Below are 15,476 nucleotides of genomic sequence, written 5' to 3'. Positions count from 1 at the left end.
ACGACCCGCCTGTTCAGCCATTTTGAGTAAATCCGTGTTCAGGCTTTGATGCTCTGTAACAAATAAAATTAACAGGATAGTCAGACATTAATCGAGCTGTAAAGGAGAACTCTATTTTGTTTTGAAACCGAAGCAAATACTTTCAAATATCTTGGGCCTGTCCACTGAAGACTTGATACTGCTGGATCCACCTGTGTGCATCCACCCACAGTCACACAATGCCCATTTCGGCTCTCAAATGGAACGTGTAGAGGTCATATGGGTTGAGTTAAGAACTAGCAATGTTAAAAGGACCCTAATGGCAGTTGTGTACTGGCCTCCAAACAGCAGGAGGTAGAAAAGGTGTGTCAGAAGGGCAACGTCATAATAATCGTTGGGGATTTTAACATAAAAGTGGATTGGAAAAGCCAGGACAGAACTGGACCTCAAGAGAGAGAGAATTTTAGGACGTCTAAGAAATTACTTTTTAGAACAGCTTGTTGCTGAGCCCACCAGGGGGTCGGCTGTACTAGACTTGGTGTTGTGCAATGATCTGGATTTGATAAGAGAGTTTAAGGTTAAGGAACCCTTAGGGAAAAGTGATCAAAATATGATCAAGCTCATTTTGAAATTTGAGAAGGAGAAACTCCAAAGTGGCATTATTGCAGTGGAGTAAAGGAAATTACAATGGCATGAGAGGAGTACTGGCCAAAGTTGACCAGAAAGGGACACTAGAAGGAAGCACAGCAGAACAACAATGGCTGGAGTTTCAGTGGAAAATGAGGGAAATGCAAGACAGATATATTCCAAATAAGAAGAAATCTTTGAATGGAAGGACACAACCCTGACTGAAGTCAGAGCCAAAGTGAGAGCAAAAGAGAGGGCATGCAAGGAAGCCAGAGCTAGTGGGAAGATAGAGGATTGGGAAGCTTTTAAAAACTTGCAGAAGTTGGGAATTGAGGATTAAAATGCATTTTGAATCTAAGTAACCTCTGTCGAAAAGAATAATTGGGACTGAACAGGAAACATTGAAATGAAGTAAACTGTCTTCAGCAGTTAGTTAAAAAAACCCGGCGTTTGCTAGTTCGCTCTTAATTAGCAGAGAGAATTGATAAATGATACATTGTATCCTCGTTTATCTAGGGGAAGGGAGGACAGCAATGAACATCTGTCTGTAATTAAGTCAGGGCCTTGCAAAGGGAATAACTGATAAGGATTGGACAGTACATCCGTATTCAAACATTGATTTAACGAACTCTTTTACCTAATTATGTTTTGCACCAACAGACTTGCTGGGCGTACCAGTTCTAATAACAGCTTGCAAAAATAATGTATGGGGGTTACTATGTATAAATATATGGCTGTAACCTGACTAAAGTAATCCACTTGTCAGATGGAGGCAGCACTGACCTGCCTTCCTTTTGATACCTGTTTTGATAACAGGAGAATGCACAATAATCTGTGGTGATGATAAGAAGCTGGTCTCCCGAGTTTTATTCAGATTCGACTTTAACAGAAGGAATCTAAAAAGGTAATTCGGAAGGAAAAGATGAATTATGAAAGGAAGCTGGTGACCAATATCAAAAAGCTTTTTCAGTATACAAAGGGTAGAAAAGAATCGAGGGTACATATAGGACCAATACAAAATGAAGCTGGAGAAATTGTAATGAGAGATGCAGAGACAGCAGAGGAACTGAATGCAGAGTTTACATCAGTCTTCACAGTGGCAGACGTCTGCAGTATAACGGACATTCTAGAGAGACAGGGAAGTGATGTTTGTGCTGTGAAAATTACGACTGAGAAGGAGCTCGGGAAACTTAATGGTCTGAGGGTGGATAAATCCCCTGGACCTGATGGAATGCTGCCTCGGGTTCTGAAGGAAGTAGCTGGAGAGATTGCGGAGGTATTAACGGTGATCATTCAAGAATCCATAGATTGTTCCTACCAAAGTGTAGCACCTCACACTTATCAGCATTAAACTCCATTTGCCATCGTTCAGCCCACTCTTCTAACTGGCCTAAATCTCTCTGCAAGCTTTGAAAACCTACTTCATTATCCACAACGCCACCTACCTTAGCATCATCTGCATACTTACTAATCCAATTTACCACCCCATCATCCAGATCATTAATGTACATGACAAACAACATTGGACCCAGTATATATCCCAGAGTTATGGTCCGGTCCGGCGCACGCATTCCAGGTCTTGATCCGGTCCGCGGACTCCGGACTCCGAGTCTTTTAGCCGTCCCTCCTTTCACCCTTTAGCCCAAATAGGATCGTCTTGGTTTAAGGAGGCGCACCTGATGCCTGTCGGCGGGCAAGTGTATATAAGGGGCTCTGGGACTGAGTCCTGGGAGATCGTCCTGTTTTGTCCTGTTCGTCTTGTATGCGCTGGTCCCACTGTTCCGTCCGATTCGCCTTGTTCGCGCTGTCACGCTTTTTGCCTGTCAATCCGGTTTAACCTGGTCGTCCTGTTTGCGCTGGTCGCCCTATTTATCCTCTTCCGACCTGCTCATCATGTTTGCCCTGCTTGCGCTGTTCGCCCGGTTTCGTTCTGTTCGTCCTGTTCGCCCCGGCTTGGAGTACCCACCATTAATCAACTAGTTTTCCAGTAAGCCTGGCAGTCACTCTGGACCTAGTCCCCTTCCTATCCCTTGCCTCCGTCCGGTAAGCCAGGCCAGATTGCCATTTCCCGGCGGAGGACTCTGCCCCTTTCCTACCCCTCGCTTCTGACGGGTTGTGCCCCGCAACCTTCCCAGGTGCTCCGCGACCTAACAAGGCCCCTGTGTTCCTGCCTGGGAGACTGAACCCTAGCCAGGAGTTATGCGGCCCGCCCAGGGAGCTATCCTCCCAGCAGTCCTTGTCCCATAGACCCATCCTCTAGCCTAGCCAAGATCCTGCCTTGCCATGAGCTCCAGGATATTGCCTTGCAATGAAATCCAGGATCCTGCCTTGCCTGAACTATCTCTGAACCGCAGGATTACCTTGTTCCTCACGCACACCACGGTCTCCCCATCTTGCTCTATCCTTTAGTTGTTCCTGCACTGCCCCTAGTACTTCAGTGCCTGCGTCCTGCATTTGGGTCCAGTCTCATGTCCCCTTCTGAAATCCTGAGGCGCACCACTAGTCACCGGCCTCCAACCTGTCAAACAGTTATCCACCACTTCTCTGTGGCATCTCCCATCCAGCCACTGTTGAATCCATTTTACTACTTCAATATTAATACCTATCGATTGAACCTTCCTAACTAACCTTCCGTGCGGAACCTTGTCAAAGGCCTTACTGAAGTCCATATAGACAACATCCACGGCTTTACCCTTGTCAACTATCCTCGTAACATCTTCAAAAAATTCAATAAGATTTGTCAAACATGACCTTCCACACACAAATCCATGCCGACTGTTCCTAATCAGACCCCGTCTATCCAAATAATTATATATACCATCTCTAAGAATACATTGCATTAATTTACCCACCACTGACGTCAAACTGACAGGCCTATAATTGCTAGGTTTACTCATAGAACCCTTTGTAAACAATGGAATCACATGAGCAGTACGCCAATCCTCCGGCACCATCCCCGTTTCTAATGAATTTGAAATATTTCTGTCAGAGCGCCTGCGATTTCTACACTAACCTCCCTCAAGGTCCTAGGGAATATCCTGTCAGGACCCGGAGACTTATCCACGTTTATATTCCTTAAAAGCGCCAGTACTTCTTCCTCTTTAATCGTCATAGTTTCCATAACTTCCCTACTTGTTTCCCTTACCGTACACAATTCAATATCCTTCTCCTTAGTGAATACCGAAGAGAAGAAATAGTTCAAAATCTCCCCCATCTCTTTGGGCTCCACACACAGCTGTCCACTCTGATTCTCTAAGGGACCGATTTTATCCCTCACTATCGTTTTGCTATTAATATAACTGTAAAAACCCTTTGGATTTATTTTCACCTTACTTGCTAAAGCAACCTCGTATCTTCTTTTAGCTTTTCTAATTTCTTTCTTAAGATTCTTTTTACATTCTTTATATTCCTCTAGCACCACATTTACTCCATGCTGCCTATATTTATTGTAGATATCTCTCTTTTTCCGAACCAAGTTTCCAATATCCCTTGAAAACCTTGGCTCTCTCAAACTTTTAACCTTTCCTTTCAAACTAACAGGAACATAACGATTCTGTACCCTCAAAATTTCACCTGTAAGTGACCTCCATTTCTCTATTACATACTTCCCATAAAACAAATTGTCCCAATTCACTCCTTCTAAATCCTTTCGCACCTCCACAAAGTTAGCCTTTCTCCAATGAAAAATCTCAACCCTCGGTCCAGTCCTATCCATCTCCATAATTATATTGAAACTAATTGCATTGTGATCACTGGACCCGAAATGCTCCCCAACACATACCTCCGTCACCTGACCTATTTCAGTCCCTAACAGAAGATCCAAGATTGCCCCTTCTCTATTCGGTACCTCTATGTATAGCTGCAAAAAAACTATCCTGCACAGATTTTACAAACCCCAAACCATCCATCTATTTTACCGTATGGGCTTCCCAGTCTATGTGTGGAAAATTAAAATCTCCCACAATCACAACCCTGTGCTTATTACAAATATCTGCTATCTCCTTGCAAATTTACTCCTCCAATTCTCGCTCCCCACTAGGTGGTCTATAATACACCCCTATAAGTGTTACTATATCTTTCCCATTCCTCAATTCCACCCAAATAGTCTCCCGAGACGAGCCCTCTAATCTATCCTGCCAGAGCACCGCTGGAATATTTTCCCTGTCAAGCAACGCAACACCTCCCCCTCTTGTCCCTCCGATTCTATCACACCTGAAGCAAAGAAATCCCGGAATATTTAATTGCCAATCACACCCCTCCTGCAACCATGTTTCTCTAATAGCTACATCATATTTCCAGGTATCAATCCATGCCCTAAGCTCATCCACCTTTCTTACGATGTTCCTAGCATTAACATAAATGCATTTAAGAAATTATCCAGCTCTTCTTCTCTGTTTATCTCTAACAGTACAAAGAACTTTACTGTCTTCTTTTTCTTCCTTCTCCCATACATCTGTTACTACACTCTTGTTCCCCTCACCACTCGTATCTAGTTTAAATCCACTGGAGCCTCTCTAGCAAACCTACCTCGATATTTTTCCCCCTCCAGTTCAGATGTAAACTGTCTCGCCGGAACAGGTCCCACCTTCCCTGGAAAACCGCCCAATTATCTATAAATCTGAAGCCCTCCCTCCTGCACTATGTCCTCAGCCACGTGTTGATCTGTGCTACCTTACTATTTCTAAACCCACCTGCACGTGGCACTCTAGCAATCCTGAGATTGCTATGCTGGAGGTCCTGTCCTTTAACTTGACACCTAGATCCCTAAACTCACCTTTCAGGACCTCCTCTCCCTTCCTACCCACGTCACTGGTCCCTTCATAGACCACGACATAGATCCAGCTGCTCACTCTCCCTCTTGAGAATACTGAGAACTCGATCCGAGATATCACGGACCCTGGCACCAGGGAGGCAACAGACCATCCGGGATTCTCGATCTCTTCCACAGAACCTCTTGTCTGTCCCCCTAACTACCGAATCCCCTATCACTACTGCTCTCCTCTTTTCCGTCCTTCCCTTCTGAGCTGAGGGTCCAGTCTCGGTTCCAGAGATGCAACCACTGCAACTTGTCCCTGGTAGGTCGTCCCCACCAACAGTATCCAAAACGGTATACTTATTGTTGATGGGAACGGCCACAGGGCTGCTCTGCTCTTCCTGTCTATTCCCCTTCCCTCTCCTGACAGTCACCCAACTACCTGTCTCCTGACCAGGGTGACTTTCTCCCTGAAACTCCTGTCTACCTCTGCCTCTGCCTCCCGAATGATCCGAAGTTCATCCAGTTCCCTCACACGGTTTGTCAGGAGCTGCAGCTGGATGCACCTTTTACAGGTGTAGTCATCAGGGACAGCTGTGCTCGCCCTGACTTCCCACATCTGGCAAACGGAGCACTCAACTACCCTAACTGCTTCCTCTATTACCTACTCCTAATCTAATTTGATTAATTTAAGGGAGCTTACCCGGCCTTACCTCACCTGGAATGAAGCTCGTACTCAGCCTCTGCCCGTTTTTTAAAATTCCCCCGCTGATCTCAGAGGCCGATTTTCACGCACTTGCGCTGTTGTGCCCCGTTCAAGCCTCGCCTCTGCCTGTTCTCGCCGAAGCCTGATTGAGCCAAAGCCGTCCCACTCCGCGTCAGTCCACTCCGACAATGGCCGCTGTATATGGCGGACTTTCTTTTAAAACTTTGGCGCGCTACATCACGCGCCTGCGCCTCTTTGCCCCGATCAGTCAAAGAAACAGCTTCTCTCCGAGCTTCTTTTACTTCTTCCCTCTCTGCCTCTTGCTTCGATTTGTTCCACTTTGGTGGAAGAAATAACTGAGCAGACTATTAGTCAGATGGGGAGACAATTCAAGATGCATAGATGCAATGGAACTTGAGAGTCCTTGTGCAAGGTTAACCTCCAGGTTCAGTCGGTTGTGAGGAAGGCGAATGCAATAGTGGCATTCATGTCCACAGGTATAAAATATAACAGCATGGATGTGATGTTGAGGCTCCATAAGGCACTCGTAAGACTGCAGTTGGAGTGTTGTGTGCAGTTTTGGGCTCATTATTTTAGAAAGGATATACTGTCATTGGAGAGGGCTCAGAGGAGATTCACAAGAATGATTCCAGGAATAAAATTGTTACCGTATGGGGACCATCTAGCAGCTCTTGGGCTGTATTCCCTGGAGTTCAGGAAAATGAGTGGGGAGGGGGGTTTCTCATAAAACATTCCGAATGTAAAAAGGCCTGAACAGATTCCCCATGGTGTGGAATTTTACGACAAGAAGGCAAAGCTTCAGGATTGAACGCCGTCCATTTAGAACTGAGATGCAGAGAAATTACTTTAGTTGGAGGGTGGTAAATGTGTGGAATTTGTTGCCACGAGCAGGCGTGGAGCATAATCATTCAGTGTGTTTAATGCAGAGATAAATAGGTTCTCAATTAACCAGGGCGTCAAAGAGTATGGGGTGAAAGCAGGGGAGTGGCAACGTCTGGAAGGATTGGATCAGCCCATGATTGAAGTGCGGAGCGGACTCGATGGTCTACATCTTCTGGTCATATGATCTATTATCAGATAGTTACATGGCACCTTGCTAAACACAATGCCATACATCCAAAACAGCACGCTGGCAAAAAATCTTTAACACAAGTAAAACATAACATAAGTGAGCCTGTGTGTAGGAGCCATGTATCTGTTCTCTATCTGCATTGAATTCTGTGCTGCGTATTTATGATGTTTTTTTTATGGTAACTAGTCGCATCAGTGGGGGTGTGGTAAACGCGAAAGAAATCATTTACATATGTGTGCTTTGTTCCATGCAGTACACAGCTGGGGACTGCCTGATGTCATATATTTTATTATTATACACCAACTACACTGAACATACACTTGGGTACACTTCAGTTTCATCGTTTCAAGATTGTAAGTTTGCTGCTTGCTACTAAATGACCACTGACTTTTTGTAACAATTATTATTGGAGCTGAGGCAACGCCATGCATATATAACAAATCCGTGAGGGTCGGCAGTAACGGCATCTTGGTTTGGTTAGAATTCACCGCTACATTCTCAACAGATGTTTCTCAATCTGTGGATCATTGCAAATATTCTGAGCGCATAGACATTAATAAAGACAATATGCTGGAGTCTTTTAAAGGTATCAAGTTAGATAAGTCACCGGGACTGGACGAGGTATACCCCACACTACTGTGGGAAGTGAGGGAAGAGTTTGTTGAGCCTCTGACGATGATCCGTGCATCACCAATAGGATGGGGAGAAGTAGCAAAGAAAAGGAATGTTGCAAGCGTTGTTCCCTTGTTCAAGAAAGAAAGCAAAGATAACCCAGGAAATGGTATGGTGTATGGTATTCATCAACCGTGGTATTGGGTTCAAGAGCGTGAGGTAATGTTACACTATATATGACCTTGATTAAACCCCACTTGGAATACTGTGTTTAGTTCTAATTACCTCATGACAGGAAAGGATATGGATGTGATATGGAGTGCAGAGGAGATTCACAACGATGTTGCTTGGATTGGGAAGCATGCCTTATGAGAATAGGTCCTTGGAGTGACGGAGGATGAGAGGTGACCTGATATAGGTGTATAAGATGAGAGGCATTGGTTTTGTGGATAGCCAGAGGCTTTTCCTCCAGGGTTGAAATGGGTAACAAGAGGCAGCATAGTTTTAAGGTGCTTGGAAGTAGGTTCAATGGGGATGTCAGGGGTAAGTTTCTCACACAGAGAGTGGTGGATGTGTGGAATGCACTGCCCATGAGTGTGGTAGAGGCAGATGCAATAGGGTATTTTAAGAGACTCTTAGATAGGTACATCCACAAGTCAAGATCAAACAAGTCAACAAATTCAGATATCTTGGCAGCCAAATGACAAGTGATGGCAGGTACGACACAGATATCAAATACAGAATAGCAATGGTGAAAGAAGCTTTCCATAAAATGAAGACCATATTAACAGACAGAAAGATGAGCATGTACACTAAAAAACAGAATACTGCAGTGCTACATTTATGCTATCCTGACTTATGGAAGTGAATGCTGGACCATTTGCCCAGCAATGGAAAAGAGACGAGAAGCAGCTGAATTATGGTTCTACAGGAGAATGTTAAAAATATCATGGATTACACACACATCAAATGAAAGAGTTCTCAGACGAGCCCAAGCAATTAGATCACTCATATCAACAATAAGAGAAAGACAACTCAGAATATTCAAGGCAGTTTCTAGAGTAGGTTACATAGTCAATACAACATTGTGGGCTGAAGGGCATGTGATGTGCTGTAGATTCCCATGTTTTATGTTTTTCACATTTTACCTACCAAGCTGCCAAGATCATCGTCACTAATCAAATCTCACTGAGATTTCTCAGGTCCTGTTGAATTTATTGCCAAGTCCACAAGTACGGGAAGGTACAGGTACAGAGAAACACTGACTTGTGGCAGCATCACAGGCAAGTACATTCAGATAACACACAGAACAGCAATTATACGGTTTGGCTCAGCAGTGGAAACGCCCTTTTGTCTGACCTGCCTCCGCTATTGGGTGTAACCAGTGACTGACATCGCTTCTTATCAATGGGAAGAGTGAAACTCCTCTGTTGACTGTGGGGTGGGGTGGGTGGGTTAGGTAATTGTTACCTTAGCTGGTAAAGTTCAACCATCTCAGCGCCAGTGTGATGTAAGGAGCTGCACATGTGATGTCAGATCCCGGTATGGGGAACCCACACGTGACATCAGGCATGTGAGGGCACCAGAGTAACATCAGGTGTGGGTGAAAACTTGTTTTCAAAAACTGCTCAAAGGACTATATTTTTAATGAATTCAGGGGAACAAGGAAGGACACTTAAGATTCAGTGATGAGACCCATGTTGTGAGATGTAAAGTCCCCTGTTATGTGTCCGGCTGTGCAGTGTTGTTGGTGGAGTGGGCAGCATGGTGTTTGTCTTGAGCTGGGTCACAAAACCCCAAATGTTTCTTCGGAGGACTTTCTGTGGTGATTTGGTTTCGGGTGGCTTCAGTCAGTGTAGTGTCCCATTGTTTAGTATTTTCATAAACAACAGTTTTACTGATAAAATTCAGAATTGCCAGCAGGGTAAACACAAAGTCATATCAGTAAACAGAAGACCTCTTGTCTCTGCAATCTTTATCTCCTGGTAAAGCAAACACTATGACAATGGGGACTATAGGTATCACTCCCTGCAAAATTCAGTGAAGCATTCAGATAGCTGATCGCTGAGAGTAATTATGTTTGTTAGTCATTACGGTTCACAGAGAGTCGGTTGGATGGAGTTGATGTGGAGTTCGGTGATGTCACAGAGAAGGGACCGACAGGCGAACCATTTGATCTTCAACCTCTTTTGCTGATGATGCCAGAGGGACCTCCTGCAAATTGCAGCACAATGCCAACCCCAGCTGATGTCAGCAGTTTTTCTGTACTGGTGGTGATGAGGAAGGCGCTGATCTTGGGTTTGTGTAAAGTGAGGGCCGGTTGCAGTGGGAAAGGACCGGGACCGAGCTCTGTTGGACAGTGAAGGGTCCAGGTTCTTCTGTCTTACAGCCTTGGATTTAGTTTTGCACCTGAGTCAGGATTGTGGGATCAGTTTGTTGTGGTTCCCCAGCTGGGAAGGTGAATCAGGTTTATTAACACCGGCGTGTGACATGAAATTTGTTATCTTAGCAGCAGCATTTCAATGCCATACATAATTTAACAGAGAAAATACATAAATAAATAAATAACAAACTCATAAATTAATTGAAGAATACATATATTGAATATATTTTTTAAAATGTGCAAAAACAGAAATACTGTATATGAAAGAAAGTGAGGTAGAGTCCGAAGATTCAATGTCGATTTAGGAATCGGATAGCGAAGGGGAAGAAGTTGTTCCTGAATTGCTGACTGTGTGCATTCAGGCTTCTGTACCTCCTAGCTGATGGTAACAGTGAGAAAAGGGTATGCCCTGGGTGCTGGAGGTCCTTAATAATGGACACTGCCTTTCTGAGTCACTGCTCCCTGAAGATGTCCTGGGTACTTCATAGGGTAGTACCCAAGATGGTGCTGACTAGATTTACAACGTTCTGCAGCTTCTTCTGGTCCTGTGCAGTAGCCCCTCCAATCCAGACCGTGATGCAGCCTGACAGAATGCTTTTCATGGTACAACTACTGAAGCTTTTGAGTGCATTTGTTGACAAGCCACATGTGGGTGATGCAGACTGCAGACCTGTCTATGTGTCTGTGTGGGGTGAATGCTAAGAAGAGTATGAGGCCACTGCCGGGATGAAGGATGGTTGGGGTAGTGTAGGTTATCGAACACAACATGATGAGGTGGATGGGCATGTGGTATATTAAGATGTCAATGAGTGAGGATCTGGTCCATTGCATCAGACAGTTCACATGTACTTTCAGGGAGCCACAAATATCTCTTCATCATAACGACTGACTAATCTTCCTGTTAACCTTCAGTTTGTTACAGAGCCCCAGAGTCTGCAAACAGGTGGTTGGTAGGAAGTAGAGGGTTATGGTGAGAGGCTGTTTCTTGGACTCAAGGCCCGTACTTCTTTTCTTGGAAGATAGCAGGTAGAAACACTTTCTTTTGTTTCCATCTCCTCACTCTGAACTGACCAACAAGTACTTCGGAAGATGTAAGATCTTCAAATAAGCAAACACTGAGGGAATGTGAGTGACTCTGAAGAGCTGGGCTGCTGAATGCACTTTACCAGACCTGCAGTGATTGCAACTGGGTCTGACAGAGGCAACTGGTACTTCTGGGCACATTCAGTCTCATTCCAACTATTTCCTCCCTTCCTTTGTACAGGTATGTAATGTCTAAAGGACCAGTTTTTGAGTAAATGAGACTCACCAAACTTTCTCCTGACTGAATCAATGGATTTTCCGAGTCAGAATAATTCTTTGCAGTTGATGTTCTTCGGGCTGGTTCACTTGTTGCTGTCCCATCATCTTCAGTCATGGTTCGCTTCCAGTTGTTGGCTTTTCCTCCAATAAATTGATGAATATCATTGAAGTGGTTCGATACAGGCTGGACAGAGTTTGAACAAGATGGTTGATATATATCATTGAGGTGGTGGGGTACAGGCTGGACAGAGATTGAACAAGATGGTTGATATATGTATCATTGAAGTGGTGGGATACAGGCTGGACAGAGATTGAACAAGATGTTTGATATATATGGTGGGAGAAAGACTGGATGGACGTTGAACAGGATAGTTAAATATCATCGAGGTGGTGAGATAGAGCATGTACAGAGTTTGAAGGTGGGCAGGGAATGAGCAGACAGAACCAGGTGGGAGAAGGGATCAAGGATAATCACTGATGGTCCTCCAGCAACACACAGATACTGAATTAATAATACATATTGTGACACTCCCGTGTGTGTGTGCACGCACGCGCGCACGTGTTGGCTGACAGACAACCCCTGCATTTCTAGTGACCAGCACTGTTTATTGTTCTTCTGTTAAAATGTTTATTTTTGGGTTTTAGAATGGGAAATTCCATTTCACATTGCTATGTATTAGCTGGGATTATACATTTATTTGCTTGTGTATTTGTGGCTCACCTCCCCCATCTGTTGGAGACTGGTTGGGTTCACTCTCCGGGTCATGGTGCACTGTCTGTTTTGTGTTTATCACAATAAAATCATTATTGAGATTAAACAGTTCCCTCATTTGTCATTATGGACCAAATGCTCAGCACAATACTACTGTATAAAACATCCCAAAATAACAAGGCTAGAGCAAACTATAAGAACTTTGGTACATACGCTTTGCTCATCACCAAATATTATCAATGCACCACAAAATGTTTCCCATCTGGATATATCATGCCTTGGATGGCGACTGCTTTACCCGTGACTGCAAGGAACTGCAGCGTTATGGACACAGATCAGCTCATCACAGAAACCAGTCTCCCCTCCATGAACTCTTTCTAGTCTTCCCACTCCCTCAGTAAAATCAAAGATCTCCACAACCCAGGACATTCTCCTTTCTCACCCACCCCAATTAGGGAGAAGACACAACAGTCATTAAGCACGTATCACCAGGCTCAGGAACAGCTTATCAGAATCAGAATTAGGTTTATTATCACCGGCATGTGACGTAAAACTTGTTAATTTAGCAGCAGTAGTACAATGCACAAACATTTGAGGAGCTCCAGGAAGCGAGGCAAAGCCGCCAGTTCGGGAAGTTAACAGGACTCACCGGCCCACATCATATTTCCCCAACAAGAGAAAATATGCAGGTGCTGAAAATCCGTATCAGCACAAGATGGTGACTGTACTCAGCCCGTCAAAAAGCACTGCCATATCGTGGACTGTGAGCATGCGCAATGTGATTACCACGCCAATGGAGACCAAGGGCACGGGGCAGATGGAGCCCCAGAAAAAATAAACGCAGATGCTGCAGCTCTGCGGTAAAATAAGTGTGCAGAATGGGATTATATCACCAGTGGGTGGTTCTCCCCTGACAACAAACCGATTCTTAAAGACAGAGGTGCATAATTAGTCTGTTGGGCCATCGAGTCTGCTCCAGCATTCAATTATGGCTGACACTCTTTTTCCTCCTCAGCCACACTCCCCAGCCTTCTCACCGTAACCAATCAACAACCCATCAATCTCCGCCTTAAATGCCCCCAACCTGGCCTCCAAAGCTGCCTCTGCTAATTCCACAAATTTACCACACTCCAGCTAAAGAAATGTCTCTGAGTTCAGTGAAGCGTATCCGTCTGATCATCAACACTGTTCAGGGTTTTTCATTTAACAGTGTACTGTCGCATACATTCGACCTACCGAGCTGCCAAGATGATCATCACTAATCAAATCTCACTGAGATTTCTCAGGTCCTGTTGAATTTATTGCCAAGTGCACAAGTACGGGAAGGTACAGGGACAGAGAAACACTGACTTGTGGCAGCATCGCAGGCAAGTACATTCAGATAACACACGGAACACACACTATACGATTCTCTGTCAGTAACAAGATAGAAACATGTTTTACTTCATCCTGCTAATAGGACCAGAACAACAGGGGCTGAGCGGCGGCTCATCTCAGACGGTTCGTTGTGAAGGTCTCACAACCCGGACCGACCCCGGCAGATTCTGTGAAGGAAGCGAGGCGAGGCCGCCAGTTCGGGAAAGTTCATCCCCTCCCCCTTCAGGTTTCACCGATCACCTTGTGTTTCTCTCTCCCTTCCCCACCCCCACCTTTTATTCTCCAGTCCTGCCGAAGGGTTTCGGCCGGTAATGCCGACTGTACTCTTTTCCTAGATTCTGCCCGGCCTGCCGAGTTCCTCCAGCATTTTGTGCGCGTTGCTCGCATTTCCAGCACCTGCAGATTTTCTCTTGTTTGAGTTCGGGAAAGTTAACTCACTACCCATATCAGACATCCCCGCTCGGGACCGGCTTCAATACTCACCTAAGGGAATTTGATGGTGTCGCCCCGCAGAAAATATTTCATCCCCGGCTCCCCGCCCCGGGGGGCGTGGACCCCTCCCGATCCCACCGCCGACCCGCTTTCACAAAGAACGAGAAATAATACCGCCCTTCCCGTATTGAGCATGCGCGATGTGAATTACAAGTCATCAGGCGGTGGGCGGGGCCTCGGAAGCGAACCGGCAAATGCTGCAGCTCTGCGGCAAAACGTGATCACGTGACGGCGGTGGGTCTCCCACGTGATCCGGTGACGCCGCTCCTCGCCACTCTCCCGCTGCCCGACCCACCGCTGCATTTACCACTTTATTCCATATTTACACCGGATACATGTTTTATTTTTCCCTTCTTATCTTTCCCGTTTCCATCCCTCCACCTCCCTGGGTCACAGAGTCATGGGCTCTATTCCCATCACGGTCCGGCACACAATTCAGACCCAAACAGGAAAAGTGCAGGTTTCATTTAAATCACTTATACTTAAACACTAATTTATATTCACATTCCTCCGGCCTCAGTGGACAGGAACACTGAAACATCAAATGAGAAACAACAGGAGGTCGCCATTCAGCCCCTCTAAACATCAACAAGATGGCGGCTGCTCTCCCATCTCAGCCACATGTTTCTGTCCGATCTTCATTTCCTCCACCCCTTCGGTCTCCACACATCTGCCGCCCTCTGTGGTGGGGATTTACAGATATTCACCACCCTCGGAATGGAGACATTTCCCCTCATCTCAGTCCCAGACAGTCCATCCCTGTTTCAGAGACTGGGATCCCTGGTTCAACCGGTAATGATGTTCTGCATTTCAATGTTCACCTCTCAGTCCTCGATTCTCTAAATGAAAGGGTTATCACAATTGATCTTTCTTCATATGATGACTCCACCACTCCAGGGATCAGTCTAGTGAATCTTCATTGCACTCTCTGTAACAAATACTCTCTAACCTCTTTGTTGATCCTCTATGGAATTAATTTCCATCTTCTGCAGCCCCGTGTTGCCCCAACCACTCACCTCCCACCCCTGTCACTGTTTCCACCTTCCCACCTCCCCCTCACCTGGATCCACCTCTCACTCCCCAGCTCTTGCCCCATCCCCACCCCTCACCTCTTTTCTCTGACTATTTCCCGTCCACTCTTAGTCCAGAGGGAGGGTCTCGGCCCGAAATGTTGACGGTCCATTTCCCTCCACAGTTGCTGCCCGACACACTGAGTTCCTCCGGCAGTTTGTTCTTTGGTCTGTATAACCCGTGTTAGTATGGGAAGCGGGATTTTACACCATATTTCTGGTACAATCTCAACAAAGCCCAAATAATTGTCACTTTGCCCGGACCATTGGCTCCGCTTGCAGGGCAACAGTCTTCTGGTGTTTGCCCCTAATGTGGTGAATCCCTCTGCTCGCCACCACCGTGGGGCCAGACAATTGCACAGATGAGCCC

General features: G+C 45.5%; 1 long non-coding RNA gene across 2 annotated transcripts; it reads right to left on the bottom strand.

Annotated features, from left to right (window-relative positions):
• Nucleotides 1–3: 3 nt before the first annotated feature.
• Nucleotides 4–14,131, bottom strand: LOC140720657 (uncharacterized). Of its 2 annotated transcripts, none has more exons than XR_012097238.1 (3): nucleotides 14,028–14,131; nucleotides 11,463–11,639; nucleotides 4–53 (listed from the first exon to the last, which is right to left on the bottom strand). It is a non-coding gene; the product is annotated as an uncharacterized lncRNA (long non-coding RNA). The 2 variants fall into 2 exon arrangements; XR_012097239.1 differs by lacking the exon at nucleotides 4–53 and adding an exon at nucleotides 9,266–10,220.
• Nucleotides 14,132–15,476: the final 1,345 nt, after the last annotated feature.

The sequence above is a fragment of the Hemitrygon akajei genome, unplaced genomic scaffold (assembly GCF_048418815.1).
Source record: "Hemitrygon akajei unplaced genomic scaffold, sHemAka1.3 Scf000045, whole genome shotgun sequence".
NCBI classification, from domain to species: Eukaryota; Metazoa; Chordata; class Chondrichthyes; order Myliobatiformes; family Dasyatidae; genus Hemitrygon; species Hemitrygon akajei.
This window is presented reverse-complemented; position numbering and strand designations above follow the sequence as displayed.